Source organism: Canis lupus, chromosome X (assembly GCF_003254725.2).
Source record: "Canis lupus dingo isolate Sandy chromosome X, ASM325472v2, whole genome shotgun sequence".
In the NCBI taxonomy this organism is placed as follows: domain Eukaryota; kingdom Metazoa; phylum Chordata; class Mammalia; order Carnivora; family Canidae; genus Canis; species Canis lupus.
This window is the reverse complement of record NC_064281.1, coordinates 70,872,632-70,892,551: the sequence shown is the minus strand read 5'-3', so window position 1 is coordinate 70,892,551 and position 19,920 is coordinate 70,872,632. Positions and strand designations below refer to the sequence as shown.

Here is a 19,920-nt window from a genome sequence, read left to right as displayed (position 1 = left end):
TGTCCAATCAAGCAACCTCCTTCTCCTGTTTACTTTAACCTGCTGCTTCTTTCCTCTTTTAGAAATGACCTAGTTAAAAAAGCACAGAGACTCCTATTATGAAAACACAAATGCCCTACATACATTGCTCCACAGGACAAGTGTGCATCCATTACCAAGGCCCACCATGAGTGAATCTTTGCTATTGTGATGCTGAGTTTAATGTATGCGCATTTGCCAAGCAAGAGGATATTAATTAATTACAGAGAGCCATTTAATGCAGCTCAGCACAACTGCAGACCACATCTTGCTTTCCTTTGATGCCACTTGGCTGAAATCTTAACTGAACAGCAATGTTGTCCTTCCTGAGACTAGGTTTTGTGCTGTTCTGGACAGGCTGAAAATGGTATTGTCACAGCCCATTAAAATTTTCGTAGTGGCCATCTCGCAGTCCTAAGAAGCAAGCCTGTTTTGTAATGCATAAAAGAAAGTCCCAAGTCCTGGGCAGGTGGGTAGGTGGTTATTTCTGGCTGCAAATTTGCTAAGTTTCTAAATCAGTTCTGCTTTAATTAGGAGCTTTTTTTCTGAGTTATTTTTATGTTAATAATATATGGCTGTCACATCTCCTTGTACATGTTCCCAAACAGTGATACAAACATTATTAAATCTAATCAGGGTTTATGGAGTATTCCATATGTTACCCACTGTGAATCTATTGAAATGCCATTTTACTGGATAATGTATAAAGGCTGGTATACAGTAGGAATCTTCTTTTGTTCCTCTAGTCAAAAAATTTATGAAAAATTTTCCACAGATGGAAGTTGCTTTCAATTTATATTTCACCATATTTAAAAATGAGTATTTTGTTTTTAGACATCTATATAATGTGTATCTGAATTCACGAAGACTTTTAACTCCAGAGTACAATAATTAACTATCCTTTGACTAATTTAAAGAACAAAAACAATGCTGCAAATGGCTTAGATGAAATAAAGATCATGTTAAAAGGCCTCCTAAGAAGTAGGCATTACAAAGCAGTTAATAAGAAATTGAAAGCCAGGCACCACACGTCCAATACCTAAAGTAATATTAGGAAGAAAATCTAAGCAAAACAAAACAAAACAAAAAACAAAATGTACTCTTGCCTAAGTCTGGGCCACTGCCGTGCATTGCAATGCATGTCCTCCCTGCTCTCTGTATTTACGATCAACTACGAATATTCGGTGTGGCCATTAAAAGTAATTCCAGGGAGGCGGGGCAAGATGGCAGAGGAGTAGGGTCTCCAAGTCACCTGTCCCCACCAACTTACCTAGGTAACTTTCAAATCATCCTGAAAACCTACGAATTCGGCCTGAGATTTAAAGAGAACAGCTGGAACGCGACAGAGAGAAGGGTTTTCACTTCTAGCAAGGTAGGAAGGAGGAAAAAAATTAAAACAGAATCAGGTGGGGGAGGGGCCCCAAGAGGAGCCAAGCTAAGGACAGGTGGTAAAAGCCTCTGGGACAGAAAAGCCCAGTCCGGAGGAAGCACTTTAAAAATCCGCACCGGATTCTTCCCAGACGGAAAGGCGCTTAGCAGGGAAAACAGGCAGAATCGCAGGAGGGGCAGTGGAGCCTTCAGTCTCCCAGAGTCACTCAGAGAGTAAGTGTACCGGGGGAGAGCGTGCCACAGACTGTGGGCCAAGCCCGATAAAGGGTTGGAGCACGCCCGGCGGAGCCTCAAAAGTTCAGGCGGCGGCTCCGGGCGGAGGGGGCTGCACCCCGGGAGCGCAATTCCAGCAGCGCAGGCCCGGGATCCCAGGGAGCAAGGGACACAGCCCACGATCCTGAGCTCTCCCCGAGACAGGCAGAGGCGGGGAGGGAACAGGACAGCGGAGGACTCTCCTGCCACCGGGCGTCCCCAAGCTATGCAGATCAATGACCCGCCTGCCGGGAGAATCCAGGCCAGTGTGGACCCGAAGACTGCAGTAGGTACTGCAGGGAACTGACTCTAGAGCTGGAGAGCTGGCCGCCGCCAGTGTTGTTGTTCTTCGTTGTGTCACCCTGTGCCTGGGACCAAGAGGGGCCACCAGGGAACAGGGGCCTCACAGGATAAACAGCTCCCACTGAGCCCTGCACCTGGCAGGGGGCTGGGCAGCTCATCCAGGTGCACACACCTGAGAATCAACACAGCGGGCCCCTCCCCCAGAAGACCAGCTGGAAGGACAGGGGAAAACCAAGTTCTTGACAGAGCAGTGCTGGAAGCTCCAGGGGAAGTCGAGGGCTTTACAGTATATAGAACCAGAGGATACTCCTCCTTTTTTTTTTTTTTTTCCAGTACAACTCGGTTTTGTATCAGACTGTAAATTTCCAATTTTTTTCTCTTTTCCCACCTTAACTACAATATTTTACCACCTCTTCATTTTTAAGATTCTTCCTTTCTGACTTTCATATTTCTACAATTACAGGTCCTAGATATATTTTCCACTTCTAGATTCCCTTCAACATACTCTACTTAATTTGGGGGGATATACAAGATATGTTTTTGTTTTGTTTTGTTTTTTGTTGTTTTCTCTGCCTCATTTTGTTCAACAATGATGGAAGTTAATACTATCTAAAATATGACAAGCATGTACCCAGAACCAACTGGTATACCATGCTGCTTCATTCTGTGAGATTCCTAATTCCCATTCTGGCCCCCTCTTTTATCTCATTTATGTTTTGGTGGTCAATGTTGGGGCCATCTACAAGTATTTCTGGAGTATATAAATTTGGGACTGAGCATCTTCTAATATTTAGAACTTAATATAGTCACCTACAAGAGGATCGACCTCTAGAAACCGTCAGGTAGACTACATTCTCCCTTCACTACAACTTCATCACCACCACCATCTCCCAGGCCACCCCTTTTGCTTCTTCCCCTTTCGTTTTACTTTTTCTTTTCTTTTTTCTTTCTATTTTTTTCTCTTCTTCTTTAGGATTCCTGGCCTATTATTTTTACTACTGTTTTAAAATGTGTTTTTCACTTTAGTGGTCCTTTGTTTTATTTTGTTCTCATCTTTGTTTTCAATTTCTAATCTCTGACCTCTGTAGAATCATCTAGTGTGAAATTTCCTTAGGTTGTGGTTGATACTCTTGATGCAGCCCGCTAATACAGCTACTCTGCACTGAGAAAAATGACTAGAAAGAAGAACTCACCACAAAAGAAAGAATCAGAAATGGTACTCTTTCCCACAGAGTAACACAATTTGGATTCCAGTTCAATGTCAGAAAGCCGATTCAGAACCACAATTAAAAAGATACTGGTGGCTCTGGAAAAAAGCATAAAGTATTCAAGTGACTTCATGATGCAGAATTGAGATCTAATCAGGCTGAAATTAAAAATCAATTAAATGAGATGCAATCCAAACTGAAGGTTCTATGGATGAGGGTTAAGGAGGTAGAAGAAAGAGTGGGTGACACAGAACAGAAGATAATGGCAAGGAAGGAAGCTGAGAAAAAAAGAGAAACACAATTAAAAGACCATGAGGAAAGGTTAAGGGAAATAAATGACAGCTTCAGAAAGAAAGATCTGTCTATAATTGCAGCTCCAGAGGGTGCCCAGAGCAACAGAGGGCCAGGAAGCATATTTGAACAAATCATACTTGAGAACTTCCCTAATTTGGGGAGGGAAACAGGCATTCAGATCCAGGAGATAGAGAGGACCCCCCCAAAATCAATAAAAAACTGTTCAACACCTCGACATTTAATAGTGAAACTTGCAAATACCAAAGATAAAGAGAAAATCCTTAAAGTAGAAAGAGACAAGATATCCCTAACTTATATGGGGAGAAGTATTACATTAACAGCAGACCTCTCCACAGAGACCTGGCAGGCCAGAAAAGGCTGGCAGGATATATTCAGGGTCCTAAATGAGAAGAACCTGCAGCCAAGAATACTTTATCCAGCAAGGCTCTCATTCAGAATAGAAGGAAAGATAAAAAGAGTCCAAGATAGGCAGAAACTGAAAGAATATGTGACTACCAAACCAGCTCTGCAAAAAATATTAAGGAAGATTCTGTAAAAGAAAGAGGAATCCCAAGGAAATAATCAACAAAATCAGGGACTGAATAGGTATTACGATGACACTAAATTCATATGTTTCAATAGTAACTCTGAACGTGCATGGATTAATGATCCCATCAAAAGATGCAGGGTTTCAGACTGGATAAAAAAACAAGACCCATCTATTTGCTGTCTAGAAGAAACTCATTTTGGACCTAAGGACACTTCCAGCCTGAAAATGAAAGGGTGGAGGACCATTTACCATTCCAATGGCCCTCAAAAAAAGCTGGGGTAGCCATCCTCATATCAGATAAATTAAAGTTTATCCCAAAGACTGTAGTAAGAGATGAACAGGGACACTATAGCATACTTAAAGGGTTTATCCAACAAGAAGACCTAACAACCATGAATATTTATGCCCCTAATGTGGGAGCTGCCAAGTATATCAGTCAATTAATAACCAAAGTAAAGACATACTTAGATAATAATACACTAATAGTAGGAAACGTCAACACGGCACTTTCAGCAAATGACAGATATTCTAAGCACAACATCTCCAAAGAAACAAGAGCTTTAAGTGATACACTGGATCAGATGGATTTCACAGATATATACAGAACTTTCCACCCAAACGCAAATGAATACACATTCTTCTCAAGTGCACATGAACCTTTCTCTTGAATACACTACATACTGGGTCACAAATCAGGTCTTAACCGATACCAAAATATTGAGACTGTCCCCTGCATGTTTTCAGAGCACAGTGCTTTGAAACTAGAACTCAATCACAAGAAGAAATTTGGAAGAAACTCAAGCACATGGAGGTTAAAGAGCATCCTGCTAAAAGACGAAAGGGTCAATGAGGAAATTAGATAATTAAAGAGACTCATGGAAACTAATGATAATGAAGAGACAACCATTCAAAAATCTTGAGATACAGCAAAAGCAATCCTAAGAGGGAAATACATCGCAATAAAAGCATCCCTCAAAAAATTGGAAAAAAGTCAAATACTCAAGTTAACCTTGAACCTAAAGGAATTGGAGAAAGAACAGGAAATAAAACCTACACCAAACAGAAGAAGAGAGTTAATAAAGATTTGAGCAGAACTCAAAGAAATAGAGACCAGAAGAACTGTAGAACAAATCAACAAACCAGGAGTTGGTGCTTTGAAAGAATTAATAAGATAGATAAACCATCAGCCAGCCTTATTAAAAACAAAAAAGAAAAGACACAAATTAATAAAATCACGAATGAAAAAGGAGAGATCACAATGAATAGCAAGGAAAAACAAACAATTTTAAAAACATATTATGAGGGGATCCCTGGGTGGCTCAGTGGTTTAGTGCCTGCCTTCGGCCCAGGGTGTGGTCCTGGGGTCCTGGGATCGAGTCCCACATCAGGCTCCCTGCGTGGAGCCTCCTTCTCCCTCTGCCTGTGTCTCTGCCTCCTCTCTAACTCTGTTTCTGTCATGAATAAATAAATAAAATCTTTAAAAGAACAATACATTATGAGCAGCTCTATGCCAATAAATTAGGCAATCTAGAAGAAATGGATGCATTTCTGGAAAACCACAAACTCCCATAACTGGAACAGGAAGAAACAGAAAACCTAAACAGGCTGATAACCAAGGAGGAAATTGAAGCAGTCATCAAAAACCTCCCAAGACACAAAAGTTCAGGGCCAGATGGCTCCCCAGGGGAAATCTATCAAACATTTAAAGAAGAAACAAATCCTATTCTACTAAAGTTGTTATGAAAGATAGAAAGAGATGGAATACGTCCAAACTCGTTCTATGAGGCCAGCATCACCTTAATTTTAAAACCAGACAAAGACCCCACCAAAAAGGAGAATTACAGACCAATATCCCTGATGAACACAGATGCAAACATTCTAAACAAGACCCTAGCCAATAGGGTCCAAGAATACATTAAGATGATTCACCATGACAAGTGTGATGTGCCCCAGGAGGCAAGGCTGGTTCAACACTCGTGAAGCAATCAATGCAATGGATCATATCAACAAGAGAAAAAACAAGAACCATATGATCCTCTCATTAGATGCAGAGAAAGCATTTGATAAATACAGCATCCATTCCTGATCAAAACTTTCCAAAGTGTAGGGATAGAAGGAACATTCCTCAGCATCTTAAAAGCCAGCTACAAAAAGCCCACAGCAAATATCTTTCTCAATGGGGAAACATTGGGATCCTTTCTCCTAAGATCAGGAACAGGACAGGGATGTCCACTCTTGCCACTACTATTCAACATAGTACTAGAAGACCTAGCCTCAGCAATTAGGGAACAAAAAGAAATAAAAGGCTTTCAAATTGGGAAAGATGAAGTCAAACTCCTCCTCTTTGCAGATGACATGATACTGTACATAGAAAACCCAAAACAGTCCATGACAAGATTGCTAACTCAAACACCAATTTGGCAGTGTGGCAGGATACAAAATTAATGCCCCCAAATAAGTGGCATTTCTGCACACTAACAATGAAATAGAAGAAAGAGAAATTCAGGAGTCCATCCCATTTACAATTGCAACCAAAAGCATAAGATACCTAGGAATAAACCTAACCAAAGAGGTAAAGGATCCATACCCTAAAAAGTACAGAACTCTTTTGAAAGAAATTGAGGAAGACACAAAGAGATAGAAAAATACTCCATGCTCATGGATTGGAAGAATTAGCATTGTGAAAATGTCAGTGCTACCCAGGGCAATTTACACATTTAATGGAATCCCTATAGAAATACCATGGACTTTCTTCAGAGAGTTGGAATAAATCATCTTAAGATTTGTGTGCAAATAGAAAGACCCTGAATATCCAGGAGAATATTAAAAAAGAAAACGAGAGCCAGGGGCATTACAATGCTGGATTTCAAGTGTCCTGCAAAGCTGTGGTCATCAAGACAGTGTGGTAATGGCACAAAAACAAACACATAGATCAATGGAATAGAAGAGAACCCAGAAATGGGCACTCAATTCTATGTTCAACTAATATTTGCCAAAGCAGGAAAGATTGGCAAAATCTGGAAAAAAAAAAGACTGGAAAAAGAACAGTCTCTTCAATAAATGGTGCTGGGGAAATTGGACAGCCACATGCAGAAAAATGAAACTAGGCCATTCTTTTACACCATACACAAAGATAAACTCAAAATGGATGAAAGATCTAAATGTGAGACAAGAATTAATCAGAATCCTAGGGGAGAACACAGGAAACACCCTTTCTGAACTTCACTACAGCAACTTCTTGCAACATACATCCATAAAGGCAAGGGAAACAAAAGCAAAAATGAAGTATTGGGACTTCATCAAGATAACAAGCTTCTACACAGCAAAAGAAACAGTCAACAAAACTAAAAGACAACCTACAGAATGGGAGAAGATATTTGCAAATGACCTATCAGACAAAGGGCTAGTATCCAAGATCTATAAGGAACTTATTAAACTCAACAGCAAAGAAACAAACAATCCAGTCATGAAATAGGCAAAAGACATGAACAGAAATTTCACAGAGGAAGACATAGACATGGCCAACAAGCACATGAGAAAATGCTCTGCATCACTTGCCATCAGGGAAATACAAATCAAAACCACAATGAGATACCACCTCACACCAGTGAGAATGGTGAAATTTAACACGACAGGAAACAACAAATGTTGGAGAAAATGTGTAGAAAAGGGAACCCTCTTGCACTGTTGGTGGGAATGTGAACTGGTGCAGCCACTCTGGAAAACTGTGTGGAGGTTCCTCAAAGAGTTAAAAATAGAACTACCATATGACCCAGCAATTGCACTGCTGGGGATTTACCCCAAAGATACAGATGCAGTGAAATGGCAGGACAACTGCACCCCAATATTTATAGCAGCACCTGCACCCCAATGTTTATAGCAGCAATGTCCACAACAGCCAAAATGTGGGAGGAGCCTCGGTGTCCACCAAAAGATGAACGTATAAAGAACATGTGGCATACATATACAATGGAATTTTACTCAGTCATTAGAAATGACAAATACCCACTATTTGCTTCAAGGTGGATGGAACTGGAGGGTATTATGCTGAGTGAAGTAAGTTAATCAGAGATGGACAAACATTATACGGTCTCATTCATTTGGGCAATACAAAAAAATAGTGAAAGGGAATAAAGGGGAAAGGAGAGAAAATGAGTGGGAAATATCAGTGAGGGTGAGAGAACATGAGAGTCACCTAGTTCTGGAAAATGAACAAGGGGTAGTGGAAAGAGAGGTGTCTGGGGGAACAGGGTTACTGGGTGACAGGCACTGAGGGGGGCACTTGATGGGATGAGCACTGGGTGTTATGCTATATGTTGGCAAATGGAACTCCAGTTAAGAAATACAAAATAAAATAATAAAAAAAAGGTAATTCCAGTCAGATGGTCCTGTATTTCTGATGATGTGTCTATGTATTTTCTCCCCTTGAGCAATGCTATCGAGTACATTATGTCTTTAAGAAGCAAAGTTGCAGATGCAGATTCCGCACTAAGAAGGCACATCATGGATTACAATAGACTCTGGTCACTGCTCACATGCATGATGTGAATTGTATAGCTTGTCCATTTGCCTCTTCATTCACAGCCATATGCACAAATGGTGATCATCACTAGGGTCACTATCATTAAACTCAAAGTTGAGAGCTATATATGTTTGAGGATAACAATTTACTTTTATAGATTTCCAGCAGTCTCATATAAATGGTTTAATTTATTACTGCCTGAAGAGAGACTACAGAAAAAGCTGATCAGTGGTGTTTTCCTCTCGGTATCGATACATTGGAATCTGAAGCTACACAGGGCTGTTATATTGCATTGTATATAGGTTCTTCGAGATATCTCAAACCTTGGTATTTGAGTGCAACCACCAAAATATGTCTATTAGATTCGACAGAAAAACAAGAAGACTGAGATGTCATCATTAAAAAATGTAAGATATGAAAAGCAAAAAAAAAGTATAAAAGATTTTTAAAATTTATTTTAAAAAGTTTATTGTAGTTTATTGTAGTAAGTTTATTGTATCTACTGTGAATGTGGGGTTGACTATTTTGTCATTATACTGATCTTGTGATGCTTTCCAATCACTATGGCATTCTTTTCTAAGATGTTAATTAATGCTAGTAAACTATAAAGGGGTTTCTTCTTTTCTTTCTTTTTTTTTCAAATATATCCTAAAAAACTCTAGAAATGTGTGATTTCTCTACTATTTACTCTTAAAGTTAAAAGCGGGACATTCAAAGCCTGACAGGCAGGCACTGTTTTTTATAGTGAGTGAAAGGAATTTTATATGAAATGACAGTGCAGTTGCCTCCTCAAAATATTAAGTGGCACATCTGACTTTTAGCTACATGAAGCATTTATTTGATCCTTTTATTAAAGTTTTCTATTCAGAAGTAAACAATGCATTGCTTTCCATGAGTTCCACATCACCCTCTGTTGAAGACTTGTTAGAATCATTAGAGAAAGCAGCTTCCCAAATGCGAATATCACAGAAGCCTCTGAATTACCAGTAAAACACTCATTATCTCTTTAAATATGCTTTACTAAAAGCAGAGTCATATTTAGTCACCAAAGGGTAATTGTTTCCTTAAAGTTGGTTATTAGCAGGGTCAAATTATAACATTTAGATGTTGAATACATAAGGTTTGGCCTATAAAGAGCCCCTCTTTTCTGTGCTTGCTTTTTAAGGACTGGGAAGAACTTAAGAATAAATGTTAAAAGACTTCTATTTGCAATGATATATTGTAGGTAACAGCAAATAGAATTGCAAAAGAGCTTGTGCTATTAACAACCTATTTTTTAGTCAGGAAGAAAATCTCTAAGTACCATCTATAATCTAAATTCTAAGTGGTAGGTTTCAATTGAAACAGTTTTTTTCTTCTTAAACAACTAATCAAAATAAGTAAATTGAGTTGGACTCCCAAACCTCTCCAAAACTGTACATATTAAACTAGTGGCCAAAAGTCAGCAATGGTTGCTGGTATGGTTTCTTTCCATATGTCTTTAGGTACACACATGTAATTTTGTGCTTCAAGGAGTTAGCGCTTCATAAAAACAGAGAGAAACAGTAATAGAACATACACCAGTGTGCTTCGAAAGTAATTAAAAATATGGTCTTTCCCTGTACTCATTTCCTTGCCTTTTGGCATTACCCCTTCTATATCCTATGTGCAACTTCCCCTCTAACTCACAAAATCCACTTTATTTCTTTTGTACTCTACGCTAAAGAATCATACGCTTAAATTTACAGAAATTGTACCCTAACTAGTATTATTAGGCTTCTAAACACATTTTTTAAAAATTGCATTACAATAAGAATAAACTCAGGAGAGCATTGGCTCCAATTCACAAACTATGTAGACCATTTTCGGTTTTGAAAGTACACTTTTATATCTTCCAAAGTGAGATATCTAAACAATACATTTTAATTACATACAGTGGGATATGTATTTGATGAACATATTAAAATTTGTTACAACTAAATTTTCAATTCTTTGAGTTTTTGCATTTGATGCTAACATTTGTTAGTCCAAATACTTAAATAAAATTGTATCCTTACAAATGGAGGCACATGTAAATATATTTCTAAAGGTATACATTAGCATATCATTTGTTTGAATATGCCTAAAATCAAAATAATTTCCAATATCATTTTGAATCAAGACTGGAAGCAAGAGGGGCAGGGCAAGATGGTGGAGGGGTAGGGTCCCCAAGTCAACTGTCCCCACCACCTTACCTAGATAACCTTCAAAACATCCTGAAAACCTACGAATTTGGCCTGAGATTTAGAGAACAGCTGGAATGTAACAGAGAGAAGAGTTCACGCTTCTATCAAGGTAGGAAGACGGAAAAACAAATAAAAAAGCATCCAAGGGGGAGGGGCCCCCCAAGGAGCCAGGCTAAGGACCCCCAGCATGTGCCCCCAGGACAGGAAAGCCCAGGCCGGGAGAAGTAGGAGCTTTAGCAATCTTACAGGAGGGAGAGGCGATCACAGGGAGCTCAAGCAGGATCCCAGGAGGGGGCAGTGGAGCCCGCAGGTTCCCGGGGTCACTAACAGAGGAACTGTGCTATGGGGGACAGCAGGCCACAAAAATCGGGCGGAGCTCCATAAAGGCCAGGAGCAGCTCAGGCGACAGCTCTATGGCAGAGGGGGCTGCACGGCCCTGGGAGTGTGATTCTAGTGGCGCGGGCCCCAGAGCCCAAGGCGTCGGAAGACACAGCCCAGAATCCGGCGCTCCCCCCAGGACAGGCAGAAGCCGGGAGGACACAGGACATCGAGGATGCTCCTGCCTCCAGGTGGCCCCAAACTATGCAGATCAGCGCCCCGACCCTGGAGCATCCAGGCCCCTGAAGACTGGGAAACTGTGGTAGTTACTGCGGAAGCTGACTCCAGAGCTGGAAAGCTGGCCACCGCCACTGATGTTGTTCCTCCTGGTGTCACCTTGTGCCTGGGACTGAGCAGGGCCGCCAGAGAGCAGGGGCCTCACAGGATAAACAGCTCCCACAGAACAGTGCACCCGGCAGGGGGTGGGGCAGCTCCCCCAGATGAACACACCTGAGAATCAGCAGAGCAGGCCCCTTCCCCAGAAGACCAGCTGGAAGGACAGGGGAAGAGCAAGTTCTTAACCAAGCAGCGCTGTAAAGCTCCAGGGAAGTCAAGAGACTTACAGTATATAGAATCAGAGGATAGGGATCCCTGGGTGGCACAGCGGTTTAGCACCTGCCTTTGGCCCAGGGCGCGATCCTGGAGACCCGGGATCGAATCCCACGTCGAGCTCCCTGCATGGAGCCTGCTTCTCCCTCTGCCTATGTCTCTGCCTCTCTCTCTCTCTCTGTGACTATCATGAATAAATAAATAAAATCTTAAAAAAAAAAAAAAAAGAATCAGAGGATACCCCTCCTTGGTTTTTTTGTTTTTTATTTCTTTGCTTCCCCATTCCCCCCCCTTTTCCTTCCTTTTTCCAGTAAAACTTGTTTTTAGCGACTCTGCACTGAGCAAAATAACTAGAAGAACTAACCACAAAAGAAAAAATCAGAAATAGTACTCTCTCCCACAAAGTTACAGAATTTGAATTAAAATTCAATGTCAGAAAGCCATTTCAGAAGCACAATTATAAAGCTACTGGTGGCTCTGGAAAAAATCATAAAGGATTCAGGAAACGTCATGACTGCAGAATTTATTTTTTATTTATTTATTTATTTGTACTGTATAATTGAGTTTTAATGGGGGACACTTAGCACGGTTAGTGCGCAATAAGAAATAACAATAATATCAATACAAGCTCACAAAGAATATAAAAAAGATGTTCTTTAAGTTGACCCCCAAACCAATTGACATAATTGATATGCTGTTGAGTATTGACTTATACATAAATAGATCCTGTTATAGATAAAGCTTTTAATCACAATATAACAACAAACCAGCATTCACTACCACCCCATCCATCTATCCATCTATCTATCCATCCATCCATCTAACACCTTCTCTTATATCAGTGGTTCTCGACTAGGGCAAGGGTAGAGGACATGCTGCCCCCAGGGGACATGTAGCGATGTATAGACACGTTTTAATTGCCACAACAGGGGGCAGTGGAAGGAGTTACTGGCATCTTATGATTTAAACCAGATATGTTGCTAAATACATTACAATATACAGGACAGAACTCCACAACAACTAATTATCCAATACAAAGTCTCAATAGTATTATTTTTGAGAAATCTTGTCATAATATATACATGAAATGTACATACATACATATACATACAAGTCCTCTTTTGAGAAAAATATGTAAAAGACATATACATTTTACAGATACACATCAATGCATATTTATGCTAATACACATGACTGCAGAATTTAGATCTAATCAGGCCAAAATTAAAAATCAATTAAATGAGATGCACTCCACACTGTAGGTCCTAATGACTAGGGTTAATGAGGTAGAAGAACGAGTGTGTAATATAGAAGAAAAGTTGATGGCAAGGAAGGAAGCTGAGGAAAAACGAGAAAAAAAATCAAAAGATCATGAGAAGAGGTTAAGAGATATAAATGACAGTCTCGAAAGAAAAATCTACATTTACTTGGGGTTCCAGAGGGTGCTGAAAGGCACAGAGGACCAGAAAGGGTATTTGAACAAATCATAGCTGAGAACTTCCCTATCTTGGGGAGTGAAACAGGCATTCAGATCCAGGAGATGGAGAGATCCCTCCCTAAAATCAATAAAAACCTTTTAACACCCTGACATTGAATAGTGAAACTTGCAAATTCCAAAGATAAAGAGAAAATCCTTAAAGCAGCAAGAAACAAGAGATCCTTAACTTATACAGGGAGAAATATTAGATTAACAGCAGACCTATCCACAGAGACCTAGCAGGCCAGAAAGGGCTCGCAGGATATATTAAGGGCCCTAAATGAGAAGAACATGCAGCCAAGAATACTCTATCCAGCAAGGCTCTCATTCATAATAGAGGGAGAGATAAAGAGCTTCCAAGATTGGCAGAAACTGAAAGAATATGTGACCACCAAACCAGCTCTGCAAGAAATATTAAGGAGGACTCTGTAAAAGAAACAGGAAGTCCAAGGAAACAATCCACAAAAACCGGAACTGAACAGGTATTATGATGACACTAAATTCATTTCTTTCAATAGTAACTCTTAACGTGAATGGGCTAAATGATCCCATCAAAAGGCTCAGGGTTTCAGACTGGATAAAAAGCAAGACCCATCTATTTGCAGCCTACAAGAGACTCATTTTAGACCTAAGGACACTGACAGCCTGAAAATAAAAGTTTGGAGAACCGTTTACCATTCAAATGGTCCTCAAAAGAAAGCTGGGGTAGCCATCCTCATATCAGATAAATTAAAGCTTATCCCAAAGACTGTAGTAAGAGATGATGAGGGACACTATATCATACCAAAAGGATCCATCCAACAAGAGGACCTAACAATCGTGAATATTTATGCCCCTAATGTGGGAGCTGCCAAGTATATCAATTAATAACCAAGGTTAAGACATAGATAATAATACACATATACTGGGAGACTTGAATACAGGGCTTTCTGCAATTGACAGATTTTCTAAGCACAACATCTCCAAAGAAACAAGAGCATTACATGATACACTGGACCAGATGGATTTCACAGATATTTACAAAACTTTACATCCAAACACAACTGAATACACATTCTTCTTAAGGGAACATGGAACTTTTTCCAGAATAGACCACATACTGGTTAAGACCAGTATGAATTTGTGGTTTGACCACAAATCAGGTCTTAACTGATACCAAAAGATTGGGATTGTCCTCTGCATATTTTCAGACCATAATGCTTTGAAATTAGAACTAAATCAGAACAGTGTGGTACTGGCAAAAAACAGACACATAGATCAATGGAACAGAATAGAGAATCCAGAAGTGGACCCTCAACTTTATGGTCAACTAATATTTGACAAAGCAGGAAAGACTATCCACTGGAAGAAAGACAGTCTCTTCAATAAATGGTGCTGGGAAAATTGGACATCCACATGCAGAAGAATGAAACTAGACCACTCTCTTTCACCATACACAAAGATAAACTCAAAATGGATGAAAGATCTTAATGTGAGACAAGAGTCCATCAAAATCCTAGAGGAGAACACAGGCAACACCCTTTATGAACTTGGCCACAGTAACTTCTTGCAAGATACATCCATGAAAGCAAAAGAAACAAAAGCAAAAATGAACTATTGGCACTTCATCAAGATAAAAGGCTTCTGCACAGCAAAGGATACAGTCAACAAAACTAAAAGAGACAACCTACAGAATGGGAGAAGATATTTGCAAATGACGTATCAGGCTGATTCTTTACTGGCAGTTTTGTCCCTCTGCAACTTCAGAATGAGGCAGTCTCATTTGTCTTGTAAATCATTAAGTTAATCTAGGAGGAGACCAGGTAAAGCAGTATAGTGAAGATATCTCTAAATTTCTGTCTGGCATTCTTTAGGAATAGAACATCAGCCTAACCTTTTCTTTTCCTTTACATCTCTTTCCTTTCTCTTTTTCACTCCAGGATGGTCATGACTGCTTGTCCAGCAACTTTCTTGTTACATAAAGATTAGAATTGGCAGAGGAGAAATAGGTTTGTGAATTTACCATGCCTTGGGCCCTAAAACTGCTGCCTGAGTTTCTTCACCAAGTAGCTCTCTCTCTCAAGGACTCATAGAGATCCCCCATAAGAGGAAATACAATCTTAGATTATCTGCAGCTTTGTTTAATCTGTGATAATGGTTAAGAAGTGACCAGTTTCTTTTTTTTTTTTTAATTTGATTATTTTATCAATTTCCCTTTTAGAGTTTGTGTTTTTTGGCATATTATTATTTTTTTAAATAATAAATGTATTTTTTATTGGTGTTCAATTTGCCAACATACAGAACAACACCTAGTGCTCATCCCGTCAAGTGCCCCCCTCAGTGCCCACCACCCAGTCACCCCCACCCCCCACCCCACTCCCTTTCCACCACCCCTAGTTTGTTTCCCAGAGTTAGGAGTCTACCAAAAAAGTGCTATGTTTATAGCACTTTTTTGGTAGACATAAAAAAAGTTGCTGAGAAACATTCTGGTAGGTATAAGGAGATTCAGAGAAATACCATTGTTAAAATAGCATTTTATGCTATTTTATATAGTAACATGAGGAAAATCCTTTGAAAAGTGTAACTACAATTCCTTTAGGTTATTCTTTGATAAAGTTACCTTACTGCTAAAGCTTACGCTGAATCAGAAAATATTACATGTGACAGGTGCTTCATTATTATTTAAACCTTGAGAATGCATCAATGAAAACTGGGTCTAAAGTAAAATTGAGCAAGCCACTGATAAAAGAAATGTTGAATAAAAATCTACTAGGAGAGTTTTTTTTTTTTTTTTTTTTTTTTTTAACACATATGCCCTGTAGATGGTAGAGAAGTGAAGGGAAATTGGAGTATAGCAAACAAACCAAAGTGGCAATATTTGGAGATTATAGCATCATTGACACTTCAAATAGTAGAGGACATAATAAGCGCAGTGTGGGAAGACTTCTGACCCAGAAGTGAGTTAAGGTCAGTCTATAAAACCAGAGTAGGTTAAGTAGTAATGAAATACTGTTTAGTTTAATTAAGAAGGTATGTGATTTAGGCCTAGGTCATTCTATTTCTTTAAAACCTTGCCTCTCAGTCTTTTTAAAAATCATTTCTAATATGTATGTCTAACTAATTAGTGTTTGGACAGTAGTGACACTGTTTGAAAATGATTCCTTTTAATATCAAAACCTGTTGAGAACTAGATGAAAATACTATCTCTGAGACTTGTTAAGCTATGCTTGGAGAATCTATACGATCTGCCTTTCAAGCCACAAATACTACTCTAGTGCCCAGTGTCTCAATGGCTGGAGTAAAAGTACTAGGTAGAAATAATCAGTTTGTAAATGAGGTTGAGAAATATCAGTCTAGTCTTTGATAATGCATTCTTACAATTAACAGTCAATATGTGGTAATGAAATTTATATAGCTAATGCTTATTTTAGTTTCTTTTCAGGCTGAATATGCAAGCTTTGTAAATATTAAGAAAAAATAGAAAGAAAATCTTTACATGGCTTCAAAATCTTATTAGGCAAGAATCTCTTGCTTATAAATCACACTTATTATAATCTTCTTCCAATCAACTGATTATTTAATTTTCATAAAAGATTACTATCATTCTTTCACAAAAGAGATTCTCTTCATGACAAAGGGCAAGACTGTTTCAGACCAAGGGCAAAGCTGGTTTGCCAAATGGGACAGAAGCATTAAACCTGAAAGGCTAGTGAACACTCCTGGCTTTTGCATAAACGTTCTTCACATTTTTCTCTCTCTGTACTTATGATTAGTTCTATCTTACAGGGATAAAATTCTAGCTTCCTATGGTGAGAAGTCTATAACTAGCAAGGTCATTTTGGTCAATACTGGTTTTTCCTTCATGTCTTCCCCCTCACAGTGAGTCTCTACTCACCTTATTTATACATATAATAAAAGCTTCTTACTTAGGCACTGAAGACTCTGAAGAAGCTGGTCTCAATGGACATTTCCAACCTTATTTCATACTCTCTTATTCAAAGTATTTTTATCTAGCCAATAATCCAATTAAATATACTAATTCACGGTTACTTAACTTTCAGGTTTTTCTACTTCTCAGCCTTTGTTAAGTTTCCCTTTGGTATGGAAAGTCTTCCATTTCTACTTCAGATACATAGCTGGAAGTCACTTTCTTTGAGGTAGAGTATAAAGCTCTAAAGCAAGTGTTTATGTATCATAGGTGCTTCCATGAAGCTATGTTAATAAATGCAAAATGCCCATGAGGAAATAGATCTGTGACTATAGTGCTCCAAAAAATAAGGTAGTATCATAATCATCCAGATAAAAGGTTATCATAGAGTGTATGTGCATGTGGACAGGAGAGGTATGATAAAGTGATTGCAGGGAAGTGGGGAAAGAGGTATTGGTCCAGGATAAAAGGTAGTGACGCTTTTTATCTTCCTCCAGACAGAGCCCATGGTCTTGGTACCAGTAAGGCTGAATTTGGTTCAGTGATGAGGAAAGCCCAGTGTTTGTAAATACTCCATTAAATGAGAATGCATAGATTGTAAAAATGCTTTCTGAATGGTAATGATAGATGTGTGTGAAAAAGAGCAGTGGTATAGCAAGAACTAAACTTTCCAGAGACAGAGACAGCTTACAGTAAGGGGACAGTAGGAATACTGCTACTTACCATCACTTCCTCCCACCACCAAGGGCCCCATCCCTTGATGCAACTCTGGGGGCCAAAGAGAGCTATGTTGAATTCTGCCTTATGTATTTCTGCCATTACTTCCTGGTTCCTTGGCTAACTAGATTGGTAATGTTTTCTTTTTTTTTTTTTTAATTTTTTTTAATTTTTTTTTATTTATTCATGATAATCACAGAGAGAGAGACAGAGGCAGAGACACAGGCAGAGGGAGAAGCAGGCTCCATGCACCCGGAGCCCAACGTGGGATTCGATCCCGGGTCTCCAGGATCACGCCCTGGGCCAAAGGCAGGCGCCAAACCGCTGCGCCACCCAGGGATCCCTAGATTGGTAATGTTTTCTAACCTGAGAAAGAGAGAGGGAGGAAAAAGGAGAGGAGTAGTGGGATTGAGCGTATTGCTAGCCTGTATGTGATCAGAAATGCCTTCAGTGACACTTGGCTAGAACACAGCCAAGTGTTCTAGCCAAGTGTTCACAGCCCTGCAATCACTTTAATTACATCAGGTCTCTTGAAGCTTCTTTTTTATATACTCTCTATTTAACCTTGTTTAATTTATTTTACAGAAAAACCTTTCTGCAGCTAGACAGCAACTTTAAAATGCCACTGGGCATAAGGTTGTTAACAGCAGCTCCAGGTGAGAAAAACACTATTCAGCAAAACTGGCTAGTCTGCTCTAGTGACAGCTCCCTGCCTTCTTGCTTCTTAATCTATGAATATTTTCTCAGCCTGGGATCTCTTCGCTCCTGCTCTTGGTGATGGCAGTAGACACTGCCTCAGCTCAGCTTAGGAGAGATAATGCCTATTGACTTGGGGTGTTTTCTTTATGACTCTTGGACTATGGTGAATATGATGTCCTCCCACTTTCTGCATACTAGTTTCTTCCTCTGCCCAGTCCTCTAGGAGGACTATTCTTCTATCAAGGTATGTTTCAGCAACATCATACTGCCTACTTCCCTATTTCTTCTTGAAAGTGTAAACCACTGAAAACAAGTACAAATAAAGATAATGTTAGGTCTTTTTATGACAAAAAAACCCATACTAATCAATACACTAAGAAACATAATCTTAATCTCTCTATTGATAGAAAACTACGTACAACACTGCAATGACTATAGCAACATACAGAATGCAATTTCTTTTTAAGATTTGATTTATTTATTCCTGAGAGACACAAAGAGAGAGGTGGAGACATAGGCAGAGGGAGAAGCAGTCTCCCCATGGGGAGCCTGATGCGGGACTCGATCCCAGGATCCTGGGATCACACCCTAGGCTGAAGGCAGATGCTCAACCACTGAGCCACCCAGGCGCCCCAGAATGCAGTTTCTAAAAACATAGCTTCATGTCAGTGTTTATATGCAACGGCATCCTTCATTAAAAAGCAAATAGCTATATAAACACAAATCATAGTGACAGCAGGAATCGTGCTGTCACAAACCCATCAAAATGGAATAAAAAATCATGAGATGAACACTATCACAGAGATATGTACTAGTGTTTTTCCCAATGGGAATCTCTGTGACTTCAATTTGAAATTACAGAACTAGGGCAATCATTTCCAGCAATATATCTGAGCTTTTTCAGTGTTATTCTGTTCTCATTAATCGTTCATAGAGTGTTTTATGCTGTACATGAGGGTCTTTCATAATCACAGTTTCATTGAAGTCCCACGTTTTTAATATTGCTGCTAGAAGTATTCAAGTTTAGCCATTGTGATTTATTCTCATATTAACTAATTCTATTGTTAAACACCTTTAAAATGATTTAAGTAACTCACACAACAAATAATATTTTACGAACTTAAAATCCTTCTGGACAGTGTTTATATGTTAGTGTAAATAGATCCTGTGTTCTGAAAGCAACATCTTTCTTACTAATTAGCAGTGATCAGATTGCATTCATGCATAGTTTTATAATGTTCTAAAGTCCTAGGTATAATATAATACATATTGTTTATTTATATAGTAGCTAAAAATATTCTGTTCTTTCCTATATTCAATATTCAAGGGTATTATTGCCAATGCATTTCTTAAAAGATTTTATTTATTTATTTGAGAAAGAGAGTGAGCAAGAGTGAGAGAGAGAGTGCACAAGTCGGGGAAGAGGCAGAGGAAGAGGGGGAAGAATTTAACA

General features: G+C 39.2%; 1 protein-coding gene across 6 annotated transcripts in view; it reads right to left on the bottom strand.

Annotated features, from left to right (window-relative positions):
- DIAPH2 (diaphanous related formin 2) overlaps window positions 1-19,920 on the bottom strand; it is a 1,060,012-nt gene that overhangs the window by 286,989 nt on the left and 753,103 nt on the right. The gene's annotated exons all lie outside the window — the stretch shown is intronic.